This window comes from Dendrobates tinctorius, unplaced genomic scaffold, assembly GCF_039654945.1.
Source record: "Dendrobates tinctorius isolate UK_male_01 unplaced genomic scaffold, ASM3965494v1 ptg000040l, whole genome shotgun sequence".
Lineage (NCBI taxonomy): Eukaryota > Metazoa > Chordata > Amphibia > Anura > Dendrobatidae > Dendrobates > Dendrobates tinctorius.
In genome coordinates, this window is record NW_027361708.1 from 3,691,031 (window position 1) to 3,705,145 (window position 14,115).

At 50.7% G+C, this 14,115-nt stretch overlaps 1 protein-coding gene across 1 annotated transcript in view; it reads left to right on the forward strand.

Annotated features, from left to right (window-relative positions):
• The first annotated feature begins 2,202 nt into the window (after window positions 1-2,202).
• Window positions 2,203-14,115, forward strand: part of LOC141088734 (pulmonary surfactant-associated protein D-like) — a 117,535-nt gene continuing 105,622 nt past the window's right edge. Inside the window, exon 1 of the mRNA XM_073574915.1 lies at window positions 2,203-2,795. The gene's annotated coding sequence lies outside the window, so the exon portion shown is untranslated. The remainder of the gene's footprint in view (window positions 2,796-14,115) is intronic.

Below are 14,115 nucleotides of genomic sequence, written 5' to 3' on the forward strand. Positions count from 1 at the left end.
TTTTTTAAGTATACGGACTGACACACGCTGTCTCTCTATAGTTTTGATTGTGATCAAACAGCAAATATATTTAACTGTTTGAAAGCTAGACAAAACTAGAAGGTGCAGGTCTGTAAGAATGGAACATGTCCTCGACTTATCCTTACAGAGTGACACACAGATAGCTTCACTGTGGCTGTGATAACAGCCGTTACACGGTACTGTGTGAGGAGTGTGCACCGCTGTATGGTGTGAAAAAATGCACGCTCAGTACCTCACCAGGACAAAAATAAAAAATTGGGATTGCTTTTAAAAAAGCAGTTTGCAGAGTAGTGGGTAAACAGCAATGCAGTCGTCAGGAAGCCTAAGAAGGCAGCCTAACAACCAACACCGCTGATCCAGCAAAATATAGCCTCCACTTGCACTGCATGCCCTTCTGAAAGATGGTGGTGACCCCTGCCTATGTCATCACATTGCCCACAGTGTCCGTGGATCCTGATTGGCTGAAAAAGAGCGAACTTTTGAAACGCGACTTTGGCGCTTAAGTCGTCGACCTCGTGGCCGACCTCATCCTAGGGTCGGGTTTCGTTTCATGAAACCCGACTTTGCCAAAAGTCGGCGACTTTTGAAATTGTTCGACCCGTTTCGCTCAACTCTAACTATTACCCATTCAAAATTTTCTTCGTAACCAGAATCCTTTTATCATGTTCTCACACGCTTTATGCATTTAATAGCAATATGTGTCTTTACTTTTACACATACTGGTTGGCAACCGGTTCATGCAGCATTACATTAACACCCAATCTATTACATTATGGCTGGTCAGAACAAAGAAATCAAATGTTACCATCCACCTTTTGTGTCTCCCCTAATTCCTCATAGATTGTAAGCTTGTGTCTCCCCTCATTCCTTTTGGTATCTACTGTTTATGTGATTATTGTTATTCTGTAAAGTCTTTTATTGTCTGTACAAGTCCCCTCTTAAAAGTAAAGTGCTGCAGAATATGTTGGCACTATAGAAATAAAATTATTATGTATTATTATTACGAAAGGTAAAATTACAGCATGTAGGCAGGTCACAAATCAGTCGATGATGAGGCAAATTAAAGCTGTGCTGCAGCAAAGCTAGTCTGACGAAAGCCTAAGATGAATTTCGGAAATGTGTGCTGACATGTCGTAACCTTGGCAAGTAGGTCATGCAAGCCAGGGTATGTTTTTAAAAAATGGTTCTCCAGTGATGTAGCGCGCTGATCACATTTTGACAGGAAGCTAGAATGAGATCTAGCTTCTGATCTGTAACATGGCTTTGGTGGGCACCACCACATTCATGTCCCTTAACATCACTTTCTCATATTGTGTGCTTTATGCTTATGAAAAAAAAATTCCTGGCTTTATTATTGCCAAGTACACTCACAGAGGTGTTATGTACAAATTCAAAATATGTAGCAATGTGTGGCAATTTTTTTAAAGTTTTCAGCTTTATTACACACTGCAACAGCAGACTTACAAAAATTAGAGGTAAATTGTCACGTTTCTGTATCTCTGCAGGCTTTGCGCCAGTCACAAAACTGTTAGATAAAGATACGCAATTTATTAAACAAAGAGAAAATTATGATGTTTTATATACCTCTTGTAATAACTACAAAGTGTATTTTTATGTCCCCATCATGGCGTCTTTCAGCGTGTATGATACAGACCGATTGGGTTAATTTTTGGAAACCTTTGTACATTGTACAAAGGTCAAATTTCTACTCTCAATCTCTATATATTCTATTACAGAAATTTGCTTATTGTGTTGATCTTCTCACGGTCTCTTTAAGCGTGTATCTGGTAGCCTGATATTAATTTCTGGTTGTGCACTTGGACACTTTGGTACATGAATGTATTGATATGCTCCACACAATTCTTCAGGTTTCAACCTATAATATGAGCAATGAAAGATACTCTATATACAGTATCTATCTATCTATCTATACATACTGTATCTATATAAACTATACTGTACATAATTGTCTAAATTATGGTTTGTGAATACAAAACATTCATTAGAGCAATATTTTTTTTTTACTAATACACAGCCTTTGCTCCCCAAGCAAGAGTAAAGTATTACCAGGCAAAGTTCAACTGTTGTTAACTTTGGAAGTGCAAATATACATTGTGAAAACAAAGAGTTCATGTAAGTAGCGTAATTCATCTATGCTTTTTTTGCCTTGGTAAAGTTATATATGGACATTTATGGTAGGACTGTAATCAAAAAATATATATTATGTGGACTTACACTGAGGACCATATGGACCATTTATAGTTTTTTTTTTAAGTTTTAAAACTTATGCTGAAAAAAAGTATTTGTTTCCTTTTTCATGACGTTTTCTGGTGAGTAAAAAACATTTAAGAGTGTCATAATGAATATATTACTGAATGTATTTTTATTTAATTTGCTGTTGCATAAATATTATGTACATAATCAGAATAAAATGTACTATTTAAGTACATTTACAAAGGAACCACTGGAAAATAATAGCACAATATAGGGACTTACCCGGTAGTAATGAAAAAAGTAGTGTCAGAAATTGCTCACCTGGATGGGTTGTTTAAGCCACAACACTGTATGAGCTCAGAAAAACCGGCTGCTGCAGATATAAGAAGGGATGTCCAGTAGGAGAAACGTGGAGAATATGTGACCTTCGAAATGCATTGACAATAAAATACCACTATCTACTATTCTTACCTCCTGGATACTTCCACCGTTTACACCGATTTAGCCATTGGTGTCTTCGGCAGCGCAGCATAGATCTATCTCTCCACTTTTCTCCTAATGTAAGTAAATTTATTGTTGCTTCACATATTCTGTATATTTTCATTTTACACTTAAAGGACAAATCAACTGTTTTTTCATTCTCGCATTCCAAGAGCTGTTAGTTTTTAACTTTTTCCATCAATGTATCAGTATTAAGGCTTATTTTGTAAGACGAGGTATATTTTTCAATGTCAGTTTGTCGGTGTACATATATCTTACCGTATTTAGTTTTCAGAAATTTTTGGCGAGGCGGGTGTGAAGCAAATAGCAATTCTGCCACTGTGTTTGCATTTTGCATGTTTACTATTTGGTAAAAATAGCATGGTAAATTGTGCTGCAAGTGAAATAGAGTGCACCAATAGTGAACATATCTGTTTTTTAAACATGCTTTTTAAATCTTTATTAAACTTCATTTTGTTTTATCTCCGCTAGGAGATTTGAAGTAGGAATTGCTTCATCATTTACATAATGCTCTGGAATAGGCTCTAAATGTGGGATATAAATGATTGACATAAAGGCTTGTGTTAAGCCCTCAGGTGACATGGCTATTCATTGATGAGAATGACAGTGGTTCCCTTCCTCTGTCAAACACCTTAGATGCCTTGACACATGCTGGACATTCAATGAGCATGCTAATGGTGTCTAGCCTGGCAGCGTGGGCTGTGCTATAATACCCTAAAGCAATCTAACTACATGGTGTAGTGATAGAAATGCTCAGACTGAATAGGAAAAGGATAGATAAAGGATCAGTGACGTACATAGAAATCCCAACTTTTTTAAACCAGGAGAAATACAGTGGGGAAAAAAAGTATTTAGTCAGTCAGCAATAGTGCAAGTTCCACCACTTAAAAAGATGAGAGGCGTCTGTAATTTACATCATAGGTAGACCTCAACTATGGGGGACAAACTGAGAAAAAAAAAGCAGAAAATCACATTGTCTGTTTTTTTTTCATTTTATTTGCATATTATGGTGGAAAATAAGTATTTGGTCAGAAACAAGCAATCAAGATTTCTGGCTCTCACAGACCTGTAACTTCTTCTTTAAGAGTCTCCTCTTTCCTCCACTCATTACCTGTAGTAATGGCACCTGTTTAAACTTGTTATCAGTATAAAAAGACACCTGTGCACACCCTTAAACAGTCTGACTCCAAACTCCACTATGGTGAAGACCAAAGAGCTGTCAAAGGACACCAGAAACAAAATTGTAGCCCTGCACCAGGCTGGGAAGACTGAATCTGCAATAGCCAACCAGCTTGGAGTGAAGAAATCAACTGTGGGAGCAATAATTAGAAAATGGAAGACATACAAGACCACTGATAACCTCCCTCGATCTGGTGCTCCACGCAAAATCCCACCCCGTGGGGTCAGAATGATCACAAGAACGGTGAGCAAAAATCCCAGAACCACACGGGGGGACCTAGTGAATGAACTGCAGAGAGCTGGGACCAATGTAACAAGGCCTACCATAAGTAACACACTACGCCACCATGGACTCAGATCCTGCAGTGCCAGACGTGTCCCACTGCTTAAGCCTGTACATGTCCGGGCCCGTCTGAAGTTTGCTAGAGAGCATTTGGATGATCCAGAGGAGTTTTGGGAGAATGTCCTATGGTCTGATGAAACCAAACTGGAACTGTTTGGTAGAAACACAACTTGTCGTGTTTGGAGGAAAAAGAATACTGAGTTGCATCCATCAAACACAATACCTACTGTAAAGCATGGTGGTGGAAACATCATGCTTTGGGGCTGTTTCTCTGCAAAGGGGCCAGGACGACTGATCCGGGTACATGAAAGAATGAATGGGGCCATGTATCGTGAGATTTTGAGTGCAAACCTCCTTCCATCAGCAAGAGCATTGAAGATGAAACGTGGCTGGGTCTTTCAACATGACAATGATCCAAAGCACACCGCCAGGGCAACGAAGGAGTGGCTTCGTAAGAAGCATTTCAAGGTCCTGGAGTGGCCTAGCCAGTCTCCAGATCTCAACCCTATAGAAAACCTTTGGAGGGAGTTGAAAGTCTGTGTTGCCAAGCGAAAAGCCAAAAACATCACTGCTCTAGAGGAGATCTGCATGGAGGAATGGACCAACATACCAACAACAGTGTGTGGCAACCTTGTGAAGACTTACAGAAAACGTTTGACCTCTGTCATTGCCAACAAAGTATATATCACAAAGTATTGAGATGAAATTTTGTTTCTGACCAAATACTTATTTTCCACCATAATATGCAAATAAAATGAAAAAAAAACAGACAATGTGATTTTCTGGATTTTTTTTTCTCAGTTTGTCTCCCATAGTTGAGGTCTACCTATGATGTAAATTACAGACACCTCTCATCTTTTTAAGTGGTGGAACTTGCACTATTGCTGACTGACTAAATACTTTTTTTCCCCACTGTACATGTATTGCACTGTGGTACGTACAGTTGGGAAAATAAGAATTTGATACCCTGCGTATTTTGCAAATTTTCCAACCTACAAAGAATGGAGAGGTTATTATTTTTTTCCTTGGGAACACTTCAACTGTGTGACAGAATCTTAGAAAAAAATCCAGAAAATCATATTGAATGATTTTTACATAATTAATTTGCATTTTATTGCATGAAATATTTATTTGATACAATAGAAAAACAGAACTTAATATTTGGAATTGTTTGCAATTACACAGGTCAGACATTTCCTGTAGTTCTTGACAAAGTTTGCAGACACTTTAGCAGGGATTTTGGCCTAATCATCCCTACAGATCTTCTCTAGATCTTTCAGGCTTCGAGGCTGCCGCTGGCAACATTGAGTTTCAGCTCCCTCCAAAGATTTTCTATTGGGTTCAGGTCTGGAGATTGGCTAGGCTACTCCAAGATCTTGAAATGCTTCTTACACAGCCAGTCCTTAGTTGCCCTGGTTATGAGTTTTGGGTGATTGTCATGGTGGAAGACCAGGCATCTTACTTGGGGAAGGAAGTTGTTGGCAAAAATCTTGCAATTCATGACCCCATCCATCCTCCGTTCAATATGGTGAAGTTGTCCTGTCCTCTTTGCAGAAAAGCACCAACAAAGTATGATGTTTCCCCCACCATGATTCACAGTTGGAATGGTATTTTAAGGGTTGTACTCATCCTTCCTCTTACTCCAAAGACAGTGAGTGGAATTGATACAAAAAAGTTATATTTTGGTCTTATCTGACCACATGACATTCTCCCATGCCTCCTCTAGATCGTCCAGACGGTTATTGGCGAACTTCAAATGGGCCTGGACAAGCGCTGTCCTGAAAAGGGGGACCTTATCTGCCCTGCAGGATTTTAATCTATGACGACGTAGTGTGTTACTAACAGTAATGTTTAGGACTGAGGTCCCAGCTATCTTGAAGTCATTGGCAAGGTCCTAACATTATTATAGTGGTTTGAAAAAACCACTATATTGTAATCCGAACGCTGCTAACTTATTCTTCTTCTTCTTATTATTATTAAGTTGATTTCCGCAATTAATGCGGCCCGAACCGCTACACGCACAGACTCCGTTGAGGTGTCGTTTCGAAGCCAGCGTCCATGAGAGGTGTGCTAAGTATTTTTCGTGTCGATCGGATTTGTAGTTTTTGAGCAACTTGCGTTTGAAAATTTTTTTTCCCGTCATTGGAATGCACTGTCTCCAATGCTTTTCAATGGGAAATGGCAAAACGTGCCCTGAGGCGATTGAAATAGCAGTTAAGCTCATTGATATGCGCAGGCAGACCCAGTTACTATGCCAACGCCTACAAACGTCACATGACGCCCCGAGGACAGAACTTCTGCCACATAATATCAGCTCTTAAAGCGAAACCCACAGCACTAATGCAAATCTAGCTTCATCACATGACACATGCCCCTGAGAGAGAATGTGCTCCAAAGTGGATTTAGAAGAAGCCCAGTGAGCCAAACTAGCTCTTAAAGGGCCGACGCGCCAAAGTGATTGTTAAAGGGCCGACGCGCCAAAGTGATTGTTAAAGGGCCGGCGCACCGAAATGAGTCTTAAAGGGCCGACACGCCAAATCGAAAGCTGATGACCACAGGCTTCAAATGGGAGGCTGATCGACCCCCCCCGGCCTCCAAATCGGAGGCTGATCGACCCCGGCCTCCAAATCGGAGGCTGAGCCACCCCGGCCTCCAAATCGGAGGCTGAGTCACCCCGGCCTCCAAATCGGAGGCTGAGTCACCCCGGCCTCCAAATCGGAGGCTGAGCCACCACGGCCTCCAAATCGGAGGCTGAGCCACCCCGACCTCCAAATCGGAGGCTCTTTGACCCCGGCCTCCCAAATCGGAGGCTGAGCCACCCCGGCCTCCAAATCGGAGGCTGAGCCTCCCCGGCCTCCAAATCGGAGGCTGAGCCACCCCGGCCTCCAAATCGGAGGCTGAGCCACCCCGGCCTCCAAATCGGAGGCTGAGCCACGCCGGCCTCCAAATCGGAGGCTGAGTCACCCCGGCCTCCAAATCGGAGGCTGAGCCACCCCGACCTCCAAATCGGAGGCTCTTTGACCCCGGCCTCCCAAATCGGAGGCTGAGCCACCCCGGCCTCCAAATCGGAGGCTGAGCCACCCCGGCCTCCAAATCGGAGGCTGAGTCATCCCGGCCTCCAAATCGGAGGCTGAGCCACCCCGGCCTCCAAATCGGAGGCTGAGCCACCCCGGCCTCCAAATCGGAGGCTGAGCCACCCCGGCCTCCAAATCGGAGGCTGAGCCACCCCGGCCTCCAAATCGGAGGCTCTTTGACCCCGGCCTCCCAAATCGGAGGCTGAGCCACCCCGGCCTCCAAATCGGAGGCTGAGCCACCCCGGCCTTCAAATCGGAGGCTGAGCCACCCCGGCCTCCCAAATCGGAGGCTGAGCCACCCCGGCCTCCCAAATCGGAGGCTGAGCCACCCCGGCCTCCAAATCGGAGGCTGAGCCACCCCGGCCTCCAAATCGGAGGCTGAGCCACCACGGCCACGAAATCGGAGGCTCTTTGACCCCGGCCTCCCAAATCGGAGGCTGAGCCACCCCGGCCTCCAAATCGGAGGCTGAGCCACCCCGGCCTCCAAATCGGAGGCTGTGTCACCCCGGCCTCCAAATCGGAGGCTGAGCCACCCCGGCCTCCAAATCGGAGGCTGTGTCACCCCGGCCTCCAAATCGGAGGCTGAGCCACCCCGGCCTCCAAATCGGAGGCTGAGCCACCCCGGCCTCCAAATCGGAGGCTGAGCCACCCCGGCCTCCAAATCGGAGGCTCTTTGACCCCGGCCTCCCAAATCGGAGGCTGAGCCACCCCGGCCTCCAAATCGGAGGCTGAGCCACCCCGGCCTCCAAATCGGAGGCTGAGCCACCCTGGCCTCCAAATCGGAGGCTGAGCCACCCCGGCCTCCCAAATCGGAGGCTCTTTGACCCCAGCCTCCCAAATCGGAGGCTGAGCCACCCCGGCCTCCAAATCGGAGGCTGAGCCACCCCGGCCTCCAAATCGGAGGCTGAGCCACCCCAGCCTCCAAATCGGAGGCTCTTTGACCCCGGCCTCCCAAATCGGAGGCTGAGCCACCGCGGCCTCCAAATCGGAGGCTGAGCCACCCCGGCCTCCAAATCGGAGGCTGAGCCACCCCGGCCTCCAAATCGGAGGCTGAACCACCCCGGCCTCCCAAATCGGAGGCTGAGCCACCCCGGCCTCCCAAATCGGAGGCTGAGCCACCCCGGCCTCCAAATCGGAGGCTGAGCCACCCCGGCCTCCAAATCGGAGGCTGAGTCACCCCGGCCTCCAAATCGGAGGCTGAGCCACCCCGGCCTCCAAATCGGAGGCTGAGTCACCCCGGCCTCCAAATCGGAGGCTGAGCCACCCCGGCCTCCAAATCGGAGGCTGAGCCACCCCGACCTCCAAATCGGAGGCTCTTTGACCCCGGCCTCCCAAATCGGAGGCTGAGCCACCCCGGCCTCCAAATCGGAGGCTGAGCCACCCCGGCCTCCAAATCGGAGGCTGAGCCACCCCGGCCTCCAAATCGGAGGCTGAGCCACCCCGGCCTCCAAATCGGAGGCTGAGCCACCCCGGCCTCCAAATCGGAGGCTGAGCCACCCCGGCCTCCAAATCGGAGGCTCTTTGACCCCGGCCTCCCAAATCGGAGGCTGAGCCACCCCGGCCTCCAAATCGGAGGCTGAGCCACCCCGGCCTCCAAATCGGAGGCTGTGTCACCCCGGCCTCCAAATCGGAGGCTGAGCCACCCCGGCCTCCAAATCGGAGGCTGAGCCACCCCGGCCTCCAAATCGGAGGCTGAGCCACCCCGGCCTCGAAATCGGAGGCTCTTTGACCCCGGCCTCCCAAATCGGAGGCTGAGCCACCCCGGCCTCCAAATCGGAGGCTGAGCCACCCCGGCCTCCCAAATCGGAGGCTGAGCCACCCCGGCCTCCCAAATCGGAGGCTGAGCCACCCCGGCCTCCAAATCGGAGGCTGAGCCACCCCGGCCTCCCAAATCGGAGGCTGAGCCACCCCGGCCTCCCAAATCGGAGGCTGAGCCACCCCGGCCTCCAAATCGGAGGCTGAGCCACCCCGGCCTCCAAATCGGAGGCTCTTTGACCCCAGCCTCCCAAATCGGAGGCTGAGCCACCCCGGCCTCCCAAATCGGAGGCTGAGCCACCCCGGCCTCCAAATCGGAGGCTGAGCCACCCCGGCCTCCAAATCGGAGGCTCTTTGACCCCAGCCTCCCAAATCGGAGGCTGAGCCACCCCGGCCTCCAAATCGGAGGCTGAGCCACCCCGGCCTCCAAATCGGAGGCTGAGTCACCCCGGCCTCCAAATCGGAGGCTGAGCCACCCCAGCCTCCAAATCGGAGGCTGAGCCACCCCGGCCTCCCAAATCGGAGGCTGAGCCTCTTTGACCCCGGCCTCCAAATCGGAAGCTCATCGACCCTGGCCTCCAAATCGGAGGCTGAGCGACCCCAGCCTCCAAATCTTACCCAGAGTGGCCCCACCCACCAAATCGGACCCAGAGAGGCCCTGCCCACCAAACCAGACTTTGAGGGGCCCCGCCCACCAAATCGGACCCTGTGGGGCCCCACCCACTAAATCGGACCCAGAGTGGTCCCGCCAACCAAATCGGACCCAGAGTGGCCCCGCCCACCAAATCGGACCCTGAGAGGCCCCACCCACCAAATCGGACCCAGAGTGGTCCCGCCAACCAAATCGGACCCAGAGTGGTCCCGCCAACCAAATCGGACCCAGAGTGGTCCCGCCCACCAAATAGGACCCAGAGGGTCTCCGCCCACAAAATCAGACCCTAAGGTGCCCCACCCACAAAATCTGACCCTGAGGGGCCCCAACCACAAAATCGGACCCTGATTGGTCCCAACCACAAAATCGGACCCTGAGGGGCCCCAGCCACAAAATCGGACCCTGAGGGGCCCCACACAAAATCGGAACCTGAGGGGCCACACCCACAAAATCGAAGCCTGAGAGATCCCCGCCAACAATTCAAGCCCTGAGCCACCCAGGCCAAGTAATCGGATCCTGAGGGGCCCCACCCACCAAATCAGACCCTGAGGCCAAAGTGGCCTCTGAGAGGCACTCACAGTTAAAACGGATCCTGAGTTGAAAGTCTTGCAGGGGCAGCAGGCAAGTCTCTCTTAAAGGGGCAGCCCAGGCACCATTTCAAACCACTATCTGTACTTCCTTCAGGAAATACACATCTAGTTATAGTGGTTTGAAAAAACCACTATATTGTAATCCGAACGCTGCTAACTTATTCTTCTTCTTATTATTAAGTTGATTTCCGCAATTAATGCGGCCCGAACCGCTACACGCACAGACGCCGTTGAGGTGTCGTTTCGAAGCCAGCATCCATGAGAGGTGTGCTAAGTATTTTTCGTGTCGATCGGATTTGTAGTTTTTGCGCAATTTGCGTTTGAAAATTTTTTTTCCCGTCATTGGAATGCACTGTCTCCAATGCTTTTCAATGGGTAATGGCAAAACGTGCCCTGAGGCGATTGAAATGGCAGTTGAGCTCATTGATATGCGCAGGCAGACCCAGTTACTATGCCAACGCCTACGAACGTCACATGACAACCCCAGGAGAGAGCTTCTGCCACATAATATCAGCTCTTAAAGCAAAACCCACAGCACAAATGCAAATCTAGCTTCATCACATGAAGCATGCCCCTGAGAGAGAATGTGTGCGCCAAAGTGGATTTAGAAGCCCAGTGAGCCACCCTGGCTCTTAAAGGGCCAACGCGCCAAAGTGATTCTTAAGGAGCCGGCGCACCAAAATGAGTCTTAAAGGGCCGGCGCGCCAAATCGAAAGCTGAGTGACCCAAGGCTCCAAATCGGAGGATGAGCCACCCCGGCCTCCAAATTGGACCCAGAGTGGCCCCGCCCACCAAATCGGACCCAGAGTGGCACCGCCCACCAAATCAGACCCAGAGTGGCCCCACCCACCAAATTGGACCCTGAGGGGCCCCACCCACAAAATTGGACCCTGATGGGATCCGGCCACAAAATCAGACCCTGAGGGGCCCCGGCCACAACAACGGACCCTGAGGGGCCCCACTCACAAAATCGGACCCTGAGGGGCCCCACCCACAAAATCGGACCCTGAGGGGCCCGAACCACAAAATCGGACCCTGAGGGGCCCCAGCCACAAAATCGGACCCTCACGGGCCCCGGCCACAAAATCAGACCCTGAGGGGCCTCGGCCACCAAATCGGACCCTGAGGGGCCCCGCCTACAAAATTGAACCCTGAGGGGCCCCAACCACAAAATCGGATCCTGAGGGGCCCCACCCACAAAATCGGATCCTGAGGGGCCCCACCCACAAAATCGGACCCTGAGGGGATCCGGCCACAAAATCAGACCCTGAGGGGCCCCGGCCACAACAACGGACCCTGAGGGGCCCCACTCACAAAATCGGACCCTGAGGGGCCCCACCCACAAAATCGGACCCTGAGGGGCCCGAACCACAAAATCGGACCCTGAGGGGCCCCGGCCACAAAATCGGACCCTCACGGGCCCCGGCCACAAAATCGGACCCTGAGGGGCCTCGGTCACAAAATCGGACCCTGAGGGGCCCCGCCTACAAAATTGAACCCTGAGGGGCCCCAACCACAAAATCGGATCCTGAGGGGCCCCACCCACAAAATCGGATCCTGAGGGGCCCCAACCACAATATCGGACCCTGAGGGGCCCCATCCACAAAATCAGACCCTGAGGGCCCCGGTCACAAAATTGGATCCTGAGGGGCCCCAACCACAAAATCGAACCCTGAGGGGCCCCAACCACAAAATCGGACCCTGAGGGGCCCCACCCACAAAATTGGTCCCTGAGGGGCCCCACCCACAAAATTGGACCCTGAGGGGCCCCACCCACAAAATTGGACCCTGAGGGGCCCCGGCCAAAAAACTGGACCCTGAGGGGCCCCACTCACAAAATTGGACCCTGAGGGGCCCCGGCCACAAAATCGGACCCTGAGGGGCCCCGGCCACAAAATCGGATGCTGAGGGGCACCAACCACAAAATCGGACCGTGAGAGGCTCCGGACACAAAATTGGACCCTGAGGGGACCCAACCACAAAATCGGACCCTGAGAGGCACCGGCCACAAAATCGGACTCTGAGGGGCCCCGGACACAAAATCGGACCCTGAGGGGCCCCAGCCACAAAATCAGACTCAGTGTCCCCGCCCACCAAATCGGACCCTGAAGTGCCCTGCCCACCAAATCGGACCCAGAGTGGCCCCGCCCACCAAATCAGACCCAGAGTGGCCCCGCCCACCAAATCGGACCCTGAGGGGCCCCGCCCACCAAATCGGACCCTGATGGGCCCTGCCCACCAAATCGGACCCTGAGGGGCCCCGCCGACGAAATCGGACCCTGAGGGGCCCCGCCCACCAAATCGGACCCAGAGAGGCCCTGCCCACCAAACCGGACTCTGAGGGGCCCCGCCAACCAAATTGGACCCTGTGGGGCCCCGCCCACTAAATCGGACCCAGAGTGGTCCCGCCAACCAAATCGGACCCAGAGTGGCCCCACCCACCAAATCGGACCCAGAGGGTCTCCGCCCACAAAATCAGACCCTAAGGGGCCCAACCCACAAAATCTGACCCTGAGGGGCCCCAACCACAAAATCAGACCCTGATTGGTCCCAACCACAAAATCAGACCCTGAGGGGCCCTGGCCACAAAATCGGACCCTGAGGGGCCCCGGTCACAAAATCGGACCCTGAGGGGCCCCGGCCACAAAATCAGACCCTGAGGGGCCCAACCCACATAATCGGACCCTGAGGGGCCACGCCAGAAAATCGGACCCTGTGGGGATCCGGCCACAAAATCAGACCCTGAGGGGCCCCGGCCACAAAATTGGACCCTGAGGGCCCCACTCACAAAATTGGAACCTGAGGGGCCCCACCCACAAAATCAGACCCTGAGGGGCCACACCCACAAAATCGGAGCCTGAGAGATCCCCGCCAACAATTCAAGCCCTGAGGCGCCCAGGCCAAGGAATCGGATCCTGAGGGGCCCCACCCACCAAATCAGACCCTGAGGCCAAAGTGGCCTCTGAGAGGCACTCACAGTTAAAACGGATCCTGAGTTGAAAGTCTTGCAGGGGCAGCAGGCAAGTCTCTCTTAAAGGGGCAGCCCGGGCACCATTTCAAACCACTATCTGTACTTCCTTCAGGAAATACACATCTAGTTATAGTGGTTTGAAAAAACCACTATATTGTAATCCGAACGCTGCTAACTTATTCTTCTTCTTATTATTATTAAGTTGATTTCCGCAATTAATACAGCCCGAACCGCTACACGCACAGACGCCGTTGAGGTGTTGTTTCGAAGCCAGCGTCCACGAGAGGTGTGCTAAGTATTTTTCGTGTCGATCGGATTTGTAGTTTTTGTGCAATTTGCGTTTGAAAATTTTTTTTCCCGTCATTGGAATGCACTGGCTCCAATGCTTTTCAATGGGTAATGGCAAAACGTGCCCTGAGGCGATTGAAATGGCAGTTGAGCTCATTGATATGCGCAGGTAGACCCAGTTACTATGCCAACGCCTACGAACTTCACATGACATCCCAAGGACAGAGATTCTGCCACATAATATCAGCTCTTAAAGTGAAACCCACAGCACAAATGCAAATCTAGCTTCATCACATGACAAATGCCCCTGAGATAGAATGTGCGAGAAAGTGGATTTAGAAACCCAGTGAGCCACCCTGGCTCTTAAAGGGCCGACGTGCCACAGTGATTCTTAAAGGGCCAGAGCACCGAAATGAGTCTTAAAGGGCCGGCGCGCCAAATCGAAAGCTGAGTGACCCCGGCCTCCAAATCGGAGGCTGAGCCACCCCGGCCTCCAAATCGGAGGCTGAACCACCCCGGCCTCCAAA